A 20,414-nucleotide genomic window follows, 5' to 3' on the forward strand; every position below is an offset into this window, starting at 1 on the left:
CCATCTTATTTTTGTATATATTTTTTGCAATTGTCCCTAAAGGCCTTTGATTTTTTGTTTTAAGATTTACTTATTGGGGTGCCTGGGTGGTGCAGTTGGTTAAGCAGCTGACTCTGTTTCGGCTCAGAGCGGATCTCAGGGTTGTGAGATCAGGCCCCGCCTCGGTCTCTGTGCTCAGCCTGGAGTCTGCTTAAGTTTCTCTCTCCCTCTCCTTCTGCCCCTCCCCCTTGTGCGTGCTTTCTCTCTCTCTCTAATAAATAAATTAATAAATAAATCTTTTAAAAGAGACAGAGAGGGCAGGGGAAGGGGAGAGGGAGAGGGAGAGAGAGACTCTCAAGCAGACTCTGTGCTGAGCCCAATTCAGGGCTGGATCCCACCCACCACCCTGAGATCACAACCTGAGCTGAAACCAAGAGTCAGACACCTAACCAGGTGCCCCTCTAAAGGCCTTTAAAGATAACATTTGTAACAAGCAGCACATATACAAGTTTATATCTAGTTTTTAGCTGGTTTTCTTTCAAGAACACTAATTCAAAAAGATATATGCATCCCTGTTTACTTGGCATTATTTACAATAGCCAAGTATCCATCAATAAATGAATGGGTATGAAGATGTGATACACACACACACACACACACACACACACACACACACACACACACAGGCATTGGAATATTATGCAGCCACACAAAAGGATGAGATCGTGCTATTTGTGACAACATAGATGGATCTCGAGGATATTATGCTAAGTGAAAAAAGTCCAACTAAGAAAGACAAATACCATATGATTTCACTCATACATGGAATATAAAAAAACAAATGAACATATAAACAAACAAAAAGCAGAATCAGACCTATAAATACAGAGAACAAATTGACAGTTTGCCAGAGGAAGGGGCTGGGCAGAAAGAGTGAAGGAGAGTGAGGGATATGAGCTTTGAGTAACAGAATGAGTCAGGGGAAGAAAAGGCACAGCATAAGGAATGTAGTCAATGATACTGCAACAAGGTTGTATGGTGACAGATGGCAGTTACACTTGGGGTGAACAAAGCATAATGTAGAAACTTGTCAAATCACTATGTTATACATTGTAACTAATGTAACATTGTGTGTTAACTATGGTTAAAAATAAAAAATAAATGGTTTTCTTTGTGTTTACATAGGCTTTACGGGAATCCATTTTGATGGCTTTATAATATTTTATCAGGTGGATAAACCATAATTTACTAACTGTTCTAGTATTTTTACTACTATAAATAACATTGCAACAAGCACCTTTTTTGCATTAAAGCCATTTTAAAAATTATTATTTTCTTAGGATGGAGTCTTAGGAATGGGTTCTTAGATAAGAAAGTACAAACATTTTATTTATTTTTTTTTAAAGATTTTATTTATTTATTTCAGAGAGAGAGAGAATGAGAGACAGAAAGCACGAGGGGGAAGGGGGTCAGAGGGAGAAGCAGACTCCCCGCCGAGCAGGGAGCCCGATGCGGGACTCGATCCCGGGACTCCAGGATCATGACCTGAGCCGAAGGCAGTCGTTTAACCAACTGAGCCACCCAGGCGCCCGAAAGTACAAACATTTTAATGCTTTTTGAAGAATATCTATTTACATTTACTATATATACATGTTATTTTCCAGAAAATTGGTATCACTTACCATCAGAAGTGTATTCTAATAACCAGCCGTTCCACATTCTTGCTAGCATTACATTTGTGTGTGTAGACGTAACAAGTCTATTATTTCATTTTTATAACTATATGTATTATTAATTTTATAAAAATGCAATTAACTTAGAATGAAAGGGAAAGAGTAGTCAATAGTGTCAGATCTCTAGGAGTCTCAAGTAAGAAAAGGTTGGATTTAGCAACTCCCAACCTTTGGGAGATTCAGTGAGGTCTACAAGAGTAGGTTCAATGGAGCAGTGGTGATGGGAAATAGAGGTGAAAAATGAGAAGGAGAGGCACCAGAAATAAATTATAGTTCACAAGAAGCAAGATTATAAAGTGAGGGAGAAAGATAGGGTACTAGGTATAAAGAAGTGCTGAATTTATGTGCAACATGTCAAACCTCCAAAGCCAGACTGAAATCTTATCTATTCATCCATCCATCCATCCACCCATCCATCCACCCATCATCATCTGCCTTTGCTTCTGTCTCTCTCACTTTGTTTTCCTAATGATAATGTCAGGAATGATTTCAAAATGTCAGTTTCTTAAATACTGACTGGGCTCAGTATTCACTCAGGTACATTATCCAAATGTTCTCAAAGTATGATCCCTAGGGATTCCCAAGACCCTTTCAGAGGACCTGAATTCAAAATTAATTTCATAACAATATATCATTTGCTTGTTTCACTGTGTTGACATCTGGTGGGTGGCACACAATCAATGGAAGATGAACCCGCTGGAGCTTTAGCACAAATCAAAACAGTGGTCCTAGTACTGAGCGCAACCAGTCATCCTGGTGTTCTTCACTATCACACATAAGCAGTTTAAAAATGCTAGTTTGGATTCAGAATGTTCATGATGAACAAAATGTTATTAATTTTGTTATGTTGACCTTTGAGACCACATTTTTTAAATACTCTGTGTAACAAAATGGGAAGTCCACATAAAGCACTTCTGCAGGGGCGCCTGGGTGGCTCAGTCATTAGGCGTCTACCTTCGGCTCAGGTCATGATCCCAGGGTCCTGGGATCGAGCCCCGTGTTGGGCTCCCTGCTCTGCGGGAAGCCTGCTTCTCCCTCTCCCACTCCCCCTGCTTGTGTTCCCTCTCTCGCTGCGTCTCTCTCTCTGTCAAAATAAATAAATAAAATCTTAAAAAAAAAATAAAGCACTCTGCAATTGTCTAAGAACACAATTACTTTTTTTCACAGAACACCATTTTTACTTGAAAGAATCACTGACAGGCAAACATTAGGATTCAGATATAGGTATTTGGCATCATTTTCCTGAAATGAATGAAGTGAGCCTGTCCTAACTAGAGTATTTATTGCCAAGGATAAAATCTGAGATTTCAAGATTAAAATGAGAATTCTGGAAGACTTGTATCTATCACCATGAGCTTGACAGTAACAGAGAGTTTTCTGATGAAATTTGAGGTGAAATAGACAAATGTGTTTTTTTTTATGCTGCATAATGTTGCCAATATTTGAATATCCACATAACTCAGTGAACCAGCATTTCCCAGATAACCAGGGCATAATGTTACAGAATCATGCACAGTAAAAGAGCCAATCAAAATACAAGGTAGACTAGTAATTTTTATTTTAACAGTTTGAAAGTTTATTGATATGGTTTCATATTCTACATTACAACTGACCTTTAAGGAATTACCACTTATTGGCGCATCTCGGTGGCTCAGTCAGTGAAGCATCTGTCTTCAGCTCAGGTCATGATCCTGGGGTCCTGGGATCGAGCCCCGCTTCGGGCTCCCTGCTCAGTGGGGAGTCTGTTTCTCCCTCTCCCTCTGACCCTCCCCCACTCTCTCCCTCTCAAATAAATAAAATCTTAAAAAAAAAGGAATTACCACTTACTAGTTTTTTTATGTAGAATAAAAGAAAAATAGCCACAATTATCAAAAAGGTTATTAAAATACTCCCTTTTCCAACTATGTATCTGTGTGCAGCTCGATTTTCTTCAAACATTTCAACCAAAAGAACATATCACAACAGACTGAATCAGAAGCAGATGTGAGAGTCCAGCCAAACATTAAAAAGAGACTTTCAAAATATAAAACAATGCCATTCTTCTAATGGCTTTTTTTAAATTTTAGAAAATAGTTATTTTTCATAAAATTATGTTGTCTGTGTTAACATACGATGGACTTACTATTGTTATTTTAAAAATGAATTTATAAATATTTTTAAATTTTCTCAGTTTTAATTTCTAATATAGTAACTATCAATAGCTATAATCCAGATAAACAAAAGGTCTTTGGTGTCCCCAATACTTTATAAGAATATAAAGGGTTTTGAGACCAAAAAGTTTGAGAACCACTAACCTAAGCCTTCTAACCACCACAGTGGACAATGGTTACTGATATTCAAAATGAGGATTTTGAGGTACTAAGAGCTTCTTTCAGCAATTTTTTTAACAGAGAAGAAAATTAATTCAAAATTCATAATACTGTGGAGTTATACTGTTCTCATCCTAACTTCAGTTTAGATTATTGGCTAATTGGTGTTTGCCTGGACAAGAACCTTCTTGTCTGACTATGTTTCTTCATTTATAAAATGCAAATAAGATTTGCTTCCCAAGGAAGCCATAATTTCTTTACTCCAATGAAAGCAGAAGGCAATTATTCCCTGAAATATTTCTACCACAATTTAATTATTCATTTCCAATCCCTCAAGGCATTTCTTGTCTGCTAATATTGGTAATTATCTCCTTTAGCCAAATTCAATATGTGGTTTCTATTTTTAATTGCCCCAGGGTATTGCAAGGAATAATTGGTAAGTGTTGCCCACGAACCCTGAAGATGAAAAGTACTATGTAATTATCACCATGGGAAAATGACTTTCCCTGCACTTGGCTAAAATCATGACTTGGGCTTGTGGTATTAAATTTTAACCTTAAGGACTTCTGATATGAACATGCTAACATAGGTTTAGCATCTTTCTGTTGCTTCTCTTTTAAATGGTAGAAAAACATCAAGAAGGACATCCAAATCAGTGAACTCGGTGTTCAACAAAATTAAGAGCAGATATCAATAGCCTTCAAAATATGAATCAGGGCAATCTTCGGCATTTCTTGGCCTGTAGAAGCATTGCCCTCATCTCTGCCTTCACCTTCATGTGGCATTCTCCTGACATGTGTGTCGCTGTCCAAACTCCCCCTTTTATAAGGACACTGGGTCCTTTGGATTAGGGCCTATCCTAACAAGCTAATCTTATCTTAGCTAATGACATCTGCAATGACCCTATTTTCAAATAAGGTCACATTCTAAGATACTGGGGGTTAGGACTTCGACCTGTGAATTTGGGGGTGCACATTTCACCCCATAATACCATATATCCAAGAAGCGCCCCGTTGCTTCCCTCCCTCCAGAAGAGAGAGGCTTTAGGCAGGAACACCTGAAGGATGTGAGCCTCTCCCCACAAGTTGAATGACTGGGCTTTAAAGTAACTTGAAGTCATTCCTCTCTGTGTGGGTTTTTTTCATCAACTGGATACACAGCTACATCTGATTGACTTTTTTTTCAACTTTTAAGGGCTGTTTTTTCCTTTTGATTTACTTTTTCTTACAGTTAAGTAAAACCAACCTGTTTCCAAGGTCAAATCTACAAAACAAAATATATTCATGGGTATCCAGTTTTTATATCCCCTATATATTGTCCTCTCTCTTGGACATCACACCCTGGTAGTAAACACATATCGTTCATTCCGTTTTATAACTGCCCAGAGTCCTTTGTGCGGATGCGCCGTGGCTGACTCTCTTACTGATGGATTTTTGGATTCATTTCCAGTTTTCTTGCGGTTACAAATAGCGCTACAGTCAATATTGTGGCATACATCTTTTGGTACTTTTGCCAGCACGTCTTTGAGTTTGCTCTTCTCACAAGTGTTGAAAAAATACGGCCTCATACTTGCCTGCTGGCTCTGTTCTCCCCTTCTGTTGGACCTCCTGCTTCCTCTGTTCCATTGTCCCCATGCCGTTCAAGTTCGATAATATCCCAGTTCTCTTTAACATGGGGATTTGTCTTGGGAGAGATCGTGGGTTGGTTGATTTTGAGAGTTCATAGTGCCTGCACCGTCCCATCTTACCAGCCGCGTGTAGTTGCCCTTACTCACAAGCTGGAACCAGCAGAGCGCCCTCCCAGCAAGGGTGCTGCCCTCCAAGAGTGGCCGGCCGAGCTTCCTGTGAGCATCTGTTGGGGAAGGCAACTTCTCCAGCTTGCAGAGGCCCCAGCAGAATCCCACCTTCCCCGTGCCCTCCCCATCCCTGCATGGAAACCAGGATCAGCAGGTCTTGCTGCTTAGGATTTGTTCTACCTGCTTCTACGAAGTCCATAGGAACACCTTGTACCTAGTTGTGTTGATGATGCCGTCGGTCAGTTCTTTGGCTTTAATTACAACTTCACTCTTCACTAGAAGAAATGCAAATTAAAACCAAACCAAAAATATATAGGAAGTCTTTGCTTACTCTTTGTATATTCTTACACATTTTCTAAGAATTTAAAAATTATACCAAAATTAAGTTACCCCCAAAATTGAACTGAAATACATTTTTTACTTAATAGCTTGACAAAAATCCGAACGTTTGGTAATACACACTTTTGACATGGCTGTGAGAAGCCGGTCCCTCTCATAGGCTGTTAGTGGGAATATAAATCCGTGTAATCCTTGCAGAAGTCCATTTGACAAAATTCATCAAATTTCAAATGTCTTCATACCTCTTGGCCCAGCAACCCAACTTCCAGGAATTTATAGGACAGATGCATTTGCACATGTGTGAAATGGTGAATGAGCAATGTGATTCATCATAGTGGTGTTAGTGATAGCAAAAGTTTGAGACCATCCAAACTAGTTTAGCCTGTCAGCAACAGGAACTGGTTTAATAAACAATCTGCACCCTTTTAATGGAAAGAATGAGAAGCTCTCTGTATAAACAGAAACAGTCAGATCTCTAAGACCTTAGAAAAAAAGTACAGAACAATGTACACGTGCCATTGTTGTAAACAAAAAACAAGGGGGGGGAGTAAAATATATATTCGTGTTTATGTATATTTGCATAAATATATTCTGGAAAAGACATACAAAACTGATAAGAAAGAACCTGGAAGGGGGTAGCATATGAGGGGTAAGAGTGGGAGGAAGACTTTTCACTGAGCACTGAGCAGGTTATGACTGTTGAATTATGCTCGTGTATTACTTAATCAAAAACATGAAAATACAAAAAGTTTGGAAGCTGATTTCATCAATGTATTTGTTAGCATCTGAGCCTAGAATAAGCTCAAGCACTGGACGTGATCTGGCTGCTTCCAAGTTCATCCAAGATGCAGATATAATGTCATAAAAGCTCAGTGTTGCAAAACTTGCATCATGGGAATGGAATCAGATTCCTCTGAGCTGTGATCGTGCAACCTTGGGGAGACTGATCAGCTACAGAAGCAGAGCCAGGTCTACCCACATGCACATCATTTGTTACCCTGAGGATAGTATGAAATCCCCGTTTTGGGGTGGAATGGACTGAAATAGACAGAATACAGAGAGAACAAGAGCCAGGCATGTCTCTGGAGAGCCAAAAAAAAGGGGAAACTAATTTTCAGAGCAGCTTTCTGATAGAGTGGTGCCTTTGCCTTCATCATCCTTACTTCCCCGTGTGAATGTCACCATTAGCCTGGTGACAGGAAGTGGTCATGTGCCTGCGTCTGCCAGCCCTGCAAAGTGCCTGATTTGGTCTTTTGGTTCCGGTCATTACATCATTCTGATTATAACACCGCCTTTTTTCTCAGAACAATTTCAAATGTAATTATTTTATCAAGAAATATATTCGCATGGTTTGAAAATAAAATTCCCTTTAGCCTGTCCTCAGAGGATGAGCTTTCAAGTCTCCCCAAGTCTGTCCTGCTTTCTTCTTTCTTTTGGACACAGGGCAAGTGGTCATTGTCTCAGAAGGGGCCCTTCCCAGGGTGATCCAGAGCAGACAGACCCAATGGGGGAGAGCCTGCCTTTCCTGGAGACGCTGTTTCTATTGAGACAGTGAATCTGAACAATTCACACCAAGGTAATAGCAACTTTACCCTCTCCACTTCCCTATTGATGTTTCAAAAAAGGAAGATGGGAAGGGGCCCTCTGCTTATCACACTGGTGCCCTCCTTCATCTGTTGCTTCACCAGGCTGTTCCCAGGCTCCTACCCTCATTGACAAAAGCCCCAGCCAGTGACTGCCAGCAGGAGACAGGAAGAGGAGGCATAGGGTCCTTGAACAGCTGTCTTCCCTGAGCCGCCCAGCCCCCTGGGATCTGCCCCCCTTTGAGCTCTTAGCCTGGACCGCTTCACTGCCCAGCTCCAGAGGGCACCACTCATGTGGCATTCCGTATGCACACCCAGGCTGGTTTTGTTCAGTATCTGTATGCATTTGTCTTACTACCTCCATGGGCCAGGACAGGTCTATCAATCTTTTTATATACCAAACCACCTAGCACGAAACGTGGCCCGATAAATGTTTGCTGATGGATGGACAATCCAGAAATGGGGTTATCGACCCTGAATCACAGATAAAAGGACTATTTAATCTGGCCAAAGCCTCTACATTAGAGCTCCGCGAACCTGATTCTGCCCAGCTTTGGCATCTGGTGCTAACATTAGCCATTTAGAAATGTGACATTTCACAACACGGGGCATCTCCAAGCAGCAGTGTGACGTGACCCGCAGCAGCTTTCTGCCTCTGCTGCAAGTGTCAGTTTCCTCTTTTCTAGAAGGTTTCCATTCTGCACGGGGACTTGGGGAGCCACAGGGAGAACTGACACACTCTGCAGAACCCAGACTGCGGTTTGGATTAGTCACGGTCATAACTCCTGTTGACACGGCTATGGAGCAGCCAAGACCCCCGTTTCTCCCAGGGGCCCACAGTATTTCCCTGGGTGACTTTTTTGAAGCACGAGGCCTCAAAACCATACTCGAATACTTCTCCTTTAATGTAAGAGTTAGAGTAACTAAATTATACCTTATTGAGCCTTCTCCAACCTGCCTTCCTTCATCTGGCCACCAACACGCAGTGAGAACACTTCCAGGCCCTTCTACAGCATCACCTATGTGCTGGGCTGGCTGCTGGAAGTGAGTGAAAAATAGTGGTAGAAACGCACAAGCAAGATGCTGAATTGAGACTCAGGACTAGCATTTTCAGGCAGTAGTTTTTTGGCCGGCCTTGTGCTAATTATCTCTCTGTGCTCTATGGTGCCATTTGCAAGAGGCAGGAGAAAAACAAGAAGATGGTGCCCCATCCCGCCGTCCAGAGGACACTTGCCCTGAGCCATGTGTCCCTTTGGGGGTGAGAACTGGGGAGCTGGGATGGGGGAGGCCTGCATGGAGCCACCCAGCCTGTCCCTGGTGCCCTTGACCTGGATGGCTGAGGTGGGGAGTCACCTGCAGACTCAGGACACAGGTGGTTATGTTTGTTCAGGGTAGAGACTGTGTTTGGGGTTGTTCCCATGACACAATCCTCAAGCCCTCTGGCTCTGAAACTAATTGTTCAGATTGATGAACTGATTCTGTTTTTCTTAGAACACCGAGCTCCAAATGCCTGAGGGCGAGAGGAGTCACTGTTAGCCTCTCTGGCTCCCTGGGAGGGCAGTGGGGAGGTGGGGGGGACCCAGCACCTTCCCAGGAGATATGGGCCTGGCTTCAGTTCCAGTCCCACCCTCAACTCACAGAGTGACCTAGAGGAACTCCCCTCCTGCTGGGCTTCAGGTTCCCCATAGGTGCAATGAGGGAACCCCAGGGTCCCTCTCAGCTCCGAGCTGTGAGAACCTGCTTGCCCTTCCTTCTCTATCAGGCCTTCTTCTTTCCTTGCTTCCCCTCTGCCTTCTCCTTCTTTCCTCGTCCTTGCACATGGGAGACCTCAACTCTTGTTCTAGCTCGTCTGGGCTGTTTCACTGATCTGAGCCACAGTTTTCTCAAGGCACAAAGGGAGTGTTCAAACGAGAGTGTCTAAAGGCTCACCCAGCTCTGAGGCTCTCGTCTTCCTGGGATCCCAAGGTATCAAGTCCCATGCAGGCTGGGGCCCATCCTTTCACCCACCACAGGGGGACCCATCCCTCAGGGGTCCCCGCTGCCACTCACCTACTGGTCCTCCAGACTTCTCAGGAGGATTCCACGGACATGGCTTAGCCTGAGGCCAGCAGGCAGAATCTGTGGTATCAGCTTGATTGAGTCACAGTCTCCACTTATTCAAGCACCAATCCAGGTGTTGCAGTGAACTTACTTTCTAGGTATGATTACAATCCATAACCAATTGACTTTACATAAGATAGATTATCCTAGCTAATCTGGGTGGGCCTGATTCAATCAGCTGAAGGGTCTTAAGAGCAGAGTCACAGATTCCCTGAGGAAGAAATTCTACCTGTGGACAGCAGCTTCCATCCATCCCCAGAGTTCTAGCCTGCCCTTCCTGGGGACCCTTCCTGGGGGCCTTTTCCTTTGCCCAGCCAGCCCCCACAATAACATCAGTCAATTCCTTGCAATAAATCACTTAATATATACTTACTCTGTTACTCTCTGGTTGAACCCTGATCAATATACAGTCCTGTGCTACCTCTGGTCTGATGTGTAGTCTCCAGATTATTTCTGAGAAATATGCATCGAGGCCCTCTGTTTGTCTAGTCTAGGCCCTCATAACCTTGACAGTGCATGTCAAACAGTTTCTACTTGAGCAGCATAAGTTTGCCCCTACTCTCAGGTACATTCCGGCCAGGATAAAATGAGACCTCTGACCTCTTTTGCCTTTGGTGCCTCACAAGCACTTGATCTTGGGATTCTTTGTACATGTTGTTTACCGAATGTTGTTACTAACGGTAGACTCTTCCAAATACATCTTACTGAAAAGGAATATTCCACCACCCTCACCATTCAATTTAACAGCTCTTCTTGAACTTCCAAAATGCAGACAAGGCTGAGGAGCATAAGCAAGCATGTGAGTCCCCAGGGAATACAAGGATTCCCATGCCTGCAAGCTAAAGCAGTCCTGCAGATTGGGAGAGTCTACACAATTGTGGGTCTTAGCCAAGTGAAACCAAAGAACCCAGAGTCCTTCACCTTTTTGTTTTCAATATCTGAGCTTTCAAGCACCTCGCTCTTCATCCTGCAAACATGAACTGGCCAAACACTTGGACTATAATTTTTTTTAAAGTAATAAACAATGCGGTTTCCATTAACATTTATCCCTGGGTGAGCAGGGGTTGGGCAGGATGTGTTCTTCTTTTCTACAATCCATAAAATTGAGAATATTGTCCTCTGGAGTCCAAGAGAAACATAAAGAGGCAAGCAGATCCTTCTATCAGGGGTTAGGAAAATAGGACCAGGCTGGGCCATGGAATGGGGCTGGATAGGGGGCGGGGGGGCAGGTTGCACCAACAATGGGCACCAGTGGAAATTGCATAGAAGACAAGCAAAGTTTGCTGGAGTCTTCTGCTTCAGACAGTGCCAGGCGTTGGGGGTTCAGGGCTTGCTGAAGCACAGTAAACATGAGACTTTGAAAAGGCTCCTGGCCCTCTGGTGTGCAGCCTCGAAGGGAGGCCCGACCAAGTAGTGTTGGCCCCTTCAGCTCTAACCCTCAGCAGGCAGCGGTGTTCTTCTCGCTTCCTGCCTGTGCTGACACACAAGAGGGCTGGCTGTGTCCTAACAGGAGCTTCCGATTGCTCACCCAGCATCTAGCCCTATATCTGGGGCAGCTGCCTGTCCAGGCCTGGCAGAGGGCATCTGCACAGGCTGCCAAGCAGTGAGGAGTGCCCTGGCCTCTCGCAGGCTGCACTGGGTCACTGACTCATCCTTCTCCGCCCACAGCTTGGAACCAGGCAAGGAGAGTTCAGCTCAGAGCAAGGAAGGGCATCACCCTCGGACGTCCTCAGCCTCTGCCCTCAAGGCTGGCAGTGCATTCCTGCTCTGGAGACTCTGCAGATGCGCTCAGCGTTGCCTGCTCTGCAGGTCCCAGGGACCACGGCTGGTGTATCTGGGGAACTGATGGTTTGGTATGATGCGGCTTACCTCGCCTTTGGGGTGTGATGGGAGATGAGGCTGAAGAGCCGTGTGGGGGCTAAGCAGCATACTCACAACATAAATTTGTAAGCACGGTAATAGTTTGGAAAAATATTAATGTGCTTTTCCCTTTTGCTGTTCTGGGTATGTGACATGATCCGATTGTCCCGAGACATTCATTTATACACAGGTGAAGATTTTTTCTAGAAAAAATATGGGAAAGAAGAAAGCATTAATATATACCTTTTGACACTTAAAATACAATGTTAGAGCTTTATATTAAAACACTATATATATGAAGAGAGAAACAGAAACACAGTAACGGTACATATTCAAAGTTTACTATTTGATGAGTTTGGACATATGTATACATCTGTGGAACAGTCATCACAATCAAGACAGTGAACATATTCATCATCCCCACCTATTTTCTTTCCATCACAGAGGATTAATTTGTATCTTCTATAATTTTATATACATGGAATCATACAGTATTTACACATGTTTTGTCTACATAATTATTTTGGGACTCACCTCATGACCCACTACATGAATCAGTGGGCCATTCCTTTCTCCTGCTGAGGAATATTCCATTGTATGGATGTCCCACAATATGCTTATTTGCCCATTGATGGACATTTGGTTGTTTCTCATTTTGGACTATTACAAATTAAGCTGCTGTGAACATTTGTGTACAAGTCTTTGTGTGGACGCATCCTTGCATTTGTCTATGGCAAATTCCTAGGAAGAGAATGGCTGGATCATACCACTGGTATACTTTTATCTTCACAAGAAACTGCCAAACTCTCTTACTAAATACTGGCACCATTTTATACTCCCACCAGCAGGGTGTGAGAGTTCCAGTTGCTCCACATCCTCGCCAACCCTTAATATGGCCAATCTTGGTAATTTTAGCCATTCTAGTGGGTTTATAGGGGCATCACAGGATGCAGTTCCATAACGACTAACGACATTCACAATAATATTTGTAGCAAGGCATTACCCAAGCTACCCTGGCTACTGCTAGGGGAGAGGATTTTCTAAATTCCTATACACAGAAGTAAAATGCCATAGTGGTTACAACATGGGTATGGCATGTGCATAACGACATGCTTACAAGTATATTCATTGCAGCCTTGTTTGTAACAGCAAAGCAATGAAAAGCCTAAGTGTCCATTAATAGAGATTTGGTCAAATAGATTACCATATTGTATTTGTCTGGTTCTCCAGAGAAACAGAACCATAGGATGTGGGTTATATATAAAAAGAGATTTATTTTAAGGAGTTGGCTCATGTGATTGTGGAGGTTTGGTAAGTCTAAAATCTGATGAAGGAGGCCAGCAGGTTGGAGACTAGCGAAAAAGTTGCAGTTCAAGTCCAAAGTCAGTCAGGCTGGAGACCCAGGAAGGAGCCAATTTGCAGTTGTTTTTGGTTTTTGTTTAAGATTTTATTTATTTATTTATTTATTTGAGAGCGAGCGTGGGGGGAGGGGGGCACAAACTGGGGGGGAGGGGCGCAGAGGGAGAGGGAGAAGTAGACTCCCCATTGAGCAGGGAGATGGATACAGGGCTGGACCCCAAGACCCTGGGATCATGACCTGAGCCAAAGGCAGACACTTAACCAACTGAGCCACCCAGGCACCCTGCCAATGTTGCAGTTTTAAGTTCAAAAGCAGCCTGCTTGCAGACTTCTCGCTTGCTCAGGGAAGGTCAGCTTTTTGTTCTTTTCAGGCCTTCAGCTGATTAGATAAGGCTCACCCACACAATGGAAGGGCAACCTGCTTACTCAAAGTATACCAATTTAAATGTAAACCGCATCCAAAAATAAATAATAAATAAATAAATAATAAAGGTAAATCTCATCCAAAAACACCCTCACAGAGACATCTAGAATAATAATGTCTGACCAAGTACCTGGGGCACCTACCCCATGGCCCAGCCAGGATGACACATAAAATTAACCATCAGAGGTATGGATGGGATACTATGCAGCCTATATATACATATAGTGCTATATGTCCTGAAATGAATACCTTCAAAATACATTAAGTGAAAAAAGCCAGATGCAGACAGCATGTGAAATACACTACCATTATAAAAATATTTTAAATAAGACATGGTTTTGATTGCAGACACATAGTATATCTCCTAAAGGACATGCCAGACATTGGTATGGAGAAGGAGGAAGTTGCCTCTGAAGAAGGGAACTGTGTGGTTGGGGAATAGGAAAGAAAGGAGACATATTTTTTATTTCACTCTCTTGCTTTTCGTATTTTTGAAATTTGATGGCATGTCCAGAAGAAGCCTTGGCTTTGGATCCCAGGTGCATGGATTAGAGATGTGTCTCAGCCTTTCCCCTTGAGGACTGCAGACATAGGGGTAGCCACTTTAGAGCAAAAGTGATGACAAGGGGGAGGGGCAGGGATGGAGGCCAGAGTGTGCTCCAGAGTGGCATGGACAGGGCCCAAGAGTGCAGCCCCCCTCTTTGCTGCAGGGTGGATGGCGCAGGCCAGGGACCGGATGTCATGGCTGGAGCTTGGAAGGGCCTGTGAGAGTCAGGATGGGATTGAGTGGGCCAAGGAGCATCATGGCTCCACCAAGCAGTGTTTTTCGTTTTGCCGTGAAATCTGGCCTGCTCACTTCCCGATCTGAGGATGGGGGAGGATGGGACGGGAAAGATGACGTAGGTCCCATCAGCCTCTAACCCCACCCAGAAGAAATCTCTTTCTGTTTACAGACTAGACTCTGCCCTGACATTTTAGGCTTACAAATCTCTGTAAAGAGAGCCCTTCCTCACAAGGGACCCTGCAGAGAAAATCCCTACACGGGGTGGATGGCTAAACTCTCTGCTTTTCCAGCTCTTAAAGATTTGGACTCCATAATAATAGGGCTTTGCTTCAAAGAAAAAAAGAAAGCCAGCATGTGTTGCAAATTCATGATCAACATATGGTAGTAGTTAACAGCATGCTGTTGTTTGCTGTATGACTCCAAATTCCTCCAGCTTCCTTCCTCTTCCCCATGCTCCTACCTCCCGAGTCCTCTTCTCCCACCCACATCCTCCAATTTTCCCCCAAACTCTAGGCTGACCTCGTTCCCTACTCCCCCACCTTGCCCTGACCACCCCACCCACTCCTTGTGGGAGGTTTTCCAAGCAGTGAACAGAGCCTCAGCCCCAACTGCCACTTACTTAAGTCAACCCATGCGCACATTTTCAAACAGATCTTTGGGGTTTTGTTTGGTTGGTTGGTTGGTTGGTTGGAGTTTCTTGCTGAGGAGCAAGGGGAACTCTTTAACAGATTTTTTTTTTCTTCCTCTTGTTTCCCTTCTTTCCAGAAAATCGGGATTTCCTGGCTCAGGACTCAGCGAAGAAACAACTGCTAAGTCCCATTAAAATCAAAAGGAAAAAAAAATTTTTAAAGGACTCTGTCCCACTAGCCTAGCTGTTTTTAAAAAATGTAAGGATTTTTTTTTTCAGTATAAATTATAACTAAAATCTTGCTTATTTCTGGAACTCGTTTCAGCATATTTTTGCACGTTTTTGAGAAAAGGACAGCTCGTATCTTCACTGTCTTGCATCATCTGTGTCTGCCGCCACATGCTAAAAGACAAACATAACCAAGGCCTCTTAGAGTTTCCAAGATATAACACTGTCAGTGGTGGCCCATGTGACAGAACTGTGTCTCAGCTGGACAGCCCGCTACACCCCCTGCCAAAGCCTGTCCCCTGGAGGCAGAAATCCAGGGCCTGCCATACATTCCTGTCTGGTCTCCAAATTGGAACGAAGTTATTTACACCAAATGCTCAAGCCAAAGCCACTCCTCAGTGCATGATCCTGAGCCCCAGTGTCGGCTCATCTCCCACTTCCCTCCATCAGCACGCCCTCTGGGCCCTCCCTCCAAAGTATGTTTTCCCAGGGTCCGCTTCCCTCTGTCTCTACTGCCATAGCTCCAGTTGAGCTACCATCTTCGGGCACCTGGAGTACGCAATAGCTTCCCCTGTGGCAGAAAGATGTATTGAAAAGTTCTTTCTCTAAATCTCCATCCTTTGCTTCACTCCCTTGCCCTGCATTTCATTTTTCAAGCAGGTAGACAGACTTTATGATCCCAGGATCCTGGAAGTAGAGAAAGGCTGTGTCTGTATTTGTAGGAGCCTGGATCGGAGATGGCTTTTTTGCTACATGCCCTGGGGGCTGTTGGGAGAGAGGGTATGTCTGGACCCAGCAGTAGAGCCAGACCTGAGACTTTCCCAGAGTGGGAAAGGAGAGAGTTCTTTGTGGTTCCAGAGAGCCATGAGGAGCCCAGCCAAGGCTCCAGGGAAGGAAGGAACTAGATCAGACAGTTTAGCAGCCTGGGGTGCCAAGGAGGGGGACTCTACCCATGGCTAGGGCATAGAGTCACTGCGGGGACAACCCTTGTCTTGAACAGTCAGGGTACCTGCTTTAACCAAGTCAACTAGGGGCCCTTAGCCAGGCTTCTGAGTGCCTAACGATTTCCTTGTGGTCCTGAAAGGATAAGGCGGTCTCAATAATGACCTTTCAGGAAGGAAGGGGCTTATGGCAGAATTAGGCTGAGCTACTAGAAATACAGCAATGTTTCTTGATGATCTGAATGTGGATCAAGATTCATACCTATGATACACTTAGGGTCGTCCCAGTTTGCTCCAGCCAGCAGGGTCTTTCGGGACTTGGGACTTTGAGGACTGAAAGGCAATCTGGGATGATATGTTCACCCTATCCAAAATTCCTTCTACAAAATGGTAAATTAAAAAAAAAAAAAAATCAGGGACCCCTCGGTGGCTCGCTCATTGAGCATCTGCCTTTGACTCAGATCATGGTCCCAGGGTCCTGGGATGGAGCCCTGCATCGGGCTCCCTGCTCAGTGGGGAGCCTGCTTCTCCCTCTCCCACTCCCCCTGCTTGTGTTCCCTATCTCACTGTGTCTCTCTCTGTCAAATAAATAAAATCTTTAAAAAAAATTAAAATTAAAATTAAAAAAATTTTTTAAAAGTCAGATCATGTTTCAAATCCAAATTCCTTACTGAGGCTTCCAAGCCTCTTATAACCTGAATCTTGCCTCCCTCCCTCTTCACCCCTTTCTGCTCTGGGACCACTCTGGGCCTCACCCCTGCCATCAGCCACCTTGCCTCCATTCTGCCCTCAGCTGGCCAGGCTTATCCCTGTCTCTCAATCTGGGTTCCTTCCCTCTTGTTCCTTCCACCTGGACTTCTTTACAGGACTTCCTCCTGAGCCTTCCCAAGACCGCCACCCCCTTCCGCCATCTCACCCCATCCCCTTTAAGTAGCTTGCTCTACCCTGACCCCAGTCCCTCTCTCTAATATCATCCTCTTTAATTCACTCATGGTATTTATCACATGCAGAAGGTAGCATGGTGGCATACTTTGACTATTGCCTGTCTCCCCCTTAACATGGAAGCTCCCAGACTCTGGCTCAGAGCTTTACGTAAAGCTCAATAAATGATTGTTTCCTGGTTGACTGCAATTTTTTTTGCGATTTTAATTTTCTCTTTACTTTTTTTTATTTTACCAAAGAAAAACGGTGAATAAGCAGATTAAATTTTTTGAGACTGACACTTATTTTGGTAGATCAGATGAAAACCTGTCATTCACGCTGCTTAGTGTTGGGGATGATTAAAGTAAGTATTGTTTTGTCTTTCTTGACAAACATTATAGCCTAGTTCACTTTACTCCAATCCTCCTTTGGCATTTTCTTTCCAATCTCTATAAGGAAAGAACCCATCAGAGGTAAGGCAGGAGAAAGGGAGAAAAACAGAACAATGGGGCAGATAGCACAAAGTAAGAGCATTAAAAAGAAGTCCATATGTATGAAATGTGCAATAAATTTGACTGTTCTTAATTTTTAATTTAAAAGATTATAAGGGGCATCTGGGGTGGCTCGGTCAGTTAAGCATCTGATTCTTGTTTCAGCTCAGCTCATGACCCCGGGGTCATGAGATTGAGCCCTGCATCTGACTCCACACTGGGCATGGAGCCTGCTTGGGATTATCTCTCTCCCATTCCTTCTGCCCCTGCCCCTCCCCCTCCATGTCTCTCTCTCTCTCTCTCTCTCTCTCTGTCTGTCTCTCTCTCTCTCCGTCAAAAAGAAAGAAAGAAAGAAAGAAAGAAAGAAAGAAGGAAGGAAGGAAGGAAGGAAGGAAGGAAGAAAAGAAAGAAAGAAAGAAAGAAAGAAAGAAAGAAAAGGAAAGAAAGAAAGAGAAAAAGAAAGAAAGAAAGAAAGAAAGAAAGAAAGAAAGAAAGAAAGAAAGAAAAAGAAAGAAAGAGAAAGATTGTGATTATCAGCTTGGATAAAAAAAGTCAGCTATGTGCTCTTTACATGGGACATACCTAGAAATAAGGATATAAAAAAATTGAGACTCAGAGAATAGGAAAAGATAGATCAGGGGAATAGTAACCAAAAGAAAGTCGATGTCAGATAAACTAGATTTTTAAGACAAAAAACATTACTAGGAAAAAGGAGGATCACAACATAAGGGTAAAAGGTCCAATTCACCCAGGAAGATACAACAATTCTAAACCTATATAGTACTTATTTAAATAGCCTCAAAATACATAAAGCAAAAATGAAAGACTTACAGGGAGAAATTAACAAACTTGACATATCTCCATCACGTACCACTGATACGTCAAGTACAAAAAAAATTAGAAAGATTTGGGAAAAAAGTTAACCAGTGTGATTTAATGTACTTACATAGTATAGGGAGGCAGCTCTCCATTGGTCTCTCTCATACTTCTGCAGACCTTGTCAGTGCAGCTTTTACTCCAGATATCGGTTCAAGGATGCTTGCATAGTGAATGGCCTTGGAATAATATCCAGACTGTGTCCCCTTTGGAGCTGAGGAATAATTTGTTCATTGTCCAGTACAGCATAGATGAATTTTTCTCTTCAGAGCAAAATCTGATGTTTGCTTACAACCCATTATAAAACACTGGAGCTTCCTAAGCTTGGGGATCCTCAGCTGTGAAGGACACATGTCCAGCACCTACCTGGGCCCCTCCACATCGCCCTTGTGGGACTTGAGGGGCAAGGAGCCAGGAAGCGCATACTGCCTGCTATGTGGTAATAAAGTCCATTGTTTCCGATCCAGAAGGCTCATGTCTTCTGTCAGCATCCCTGAAACTATAGACGGCAAAGTCACTATGCTGCAAACAGGATAAGACAACAGACCCTCTACAGTTCTTGATTCGTAGAACCTTGCACCCAACAGTAGATGAGACACCATCTTCTCAAGTGATACATGGAGTGTGTGCAAATTGCCTAGCACAGTGCCTTCCACATGGAAGACATTCAATTAATGTTAGTGCTCACTTTTCTTGGGCACACAGCTCCTCTTACTTCCTTGAGCAGTTAGCAGCCACGGGGAAGGAATAAACCAGGTGAACAGAAATCACAAATGAGCATTCAACAGCTTGAGAGGTGGTTCTGTCCATCCCTAGCATGAAATGGGAGCACAGGGAGCGATGGTGATATACAACAACCCTTCTGGGTTGGCCCCACACTGTGGGACTTCAGTGATTTAGGGCAAGACCATTGCCAGGAAAGCAAATATTATATATTTATATTCAAATGTCAAGAGCCTTTCCTAAGGTCCTCTGGAAACTAAATCTATCCTATTAGCCATTTTCTTATAGCTCAGATCAGCAATAATCTGGCTTACAAACCATGATGAGTTCATTTCTTCATCCTCCCTCCTCCTAGAGCTACAAAGTTTAATCTCGGATTACCTCTGTTTTTTTCTGAAACTGGCTTCTGTTTCTATAGCAACTTCTACTACCTCTACACTCAGATAGGGAGGAATAACATATGTTAGGTCTCAGTCCAGTACCTGAAAGCTCATTCTTCAATGACGAGAGCAGGATCTCCAGTCCAGGTGTCTACGAGCAAACTCAAGACCCGACCCCTACTCTGTAGCCACTCTCCAGGGAGGAAGGGACTAGTGGGCCAGGCTTTGAATGTGTGGAGGGAGGCCTGCAGCTGTCTGCTACATTCCTTTCCAAATCAGCCCAGCCCCGGGCAGGCCAATGTGACTAGGCCTTCGGGGACAGCCGTTGTTCTTCATCACATATTTGCCTAGTGGCCAGTCTCAGCTTAGAGCCCCTTGAGTCGTATAGCCAGTTTGAAGGACTGGTGTGCAGGGCAGATGCGCCCAGTGTCTTCTGGGGAAGAGGAGATGGTATTCTGTGCTCTCTCAGAAAAGCCTATAAGTCTGCCCTGAGTCTTCCTCCTAGAGCAGCTCCTCCTTCCTTCTCCCTCTCTGCCTCCCGAACCACCTCTTTTTGCCTCTCAAATCCGCCTTCCCCAAGTCCGGGGCTGCTCCAGACTCCACCAAGCAAGTCCAAACAGTCCATCTGCTGTTCCGTCACACGCGTGCCTTCCAGCCATGCAGCTCCTGCAGGGTTTGCGACACTAGGACTCCCCGAGCTGGACTTCCGTCCTCACCGAGGTTCCCCGTGGGGGCGCGCTCTCCAACTTCACAGGTTTTCTGCATCATTATTGCGTTGACTTCCTGCAGATGAGGAGTCTGAGCGGCAGACCACCCAAGGGCTGAGGCTACCCAGCTGCAGGCACGGAAGACTGCCTTACAGCCGAGGCCTCCTGACTTGAGGCTAGGGGCTTCTACCTCTTTAATTCTTCTCAGCAAAGGAGATGCCTGTGAAGTGAGCAAGTTTCCCAATCATTGCAAA

The 20,414-nt window shown here is 44.0% G+C and overlaps 2 long non-coding RNA genes across 2 annotated transcripts; both read right to left on the reverse strand.

Moving 5' to 3' along the window:
• Positions 1-4,429: 4,429 nt before the first annotated feature.
• On the reverse strand, positions 4,430-11,408 carry LOC113937951. The gene is made up of 3 exons (XR_003524769.2): positions 9,788-11,408; positions 8,673-8,776; positions 4,430-6,091 (listed from the first exon to the last, which is right to left on the reverse strand). It is a non-coding gene; the product is annotated as an uncharacterized LOC113937951 (long non-coding RNA).
• Positions 11,409-18,420: 7,012 nt separating this feature from the next.
• Positions 18,421-20,129, reverse strand: LOC113938721. The gene is made up of 2 exons (XR_003524949.1): positions 19,556-20,129; positions 18,421-18,849 (listed from the first exon to the last, which is right to left on the reverse strand). It is a non-coding gene; the product is annotated as an uncharacterized LOC113938721 (long non-coding RNA).
• Positions 20,130-20,414: the final 285 nt, after the last annotated feature.

Source organism: Zalophus californianus, chromosome 8 (assembly GCF_009762305.2).
Source record: "Zalophus californianus isolate mZalCal1 chromosome 8, mZalCal1.pri.v2, whole genome shotgun sequence".
Lineage (NCBI taxonomy): Eukaryota > Metazoa > Chordata > Mammalia > Carnivora > Otariidae > Zalophus > Zalophus californianus.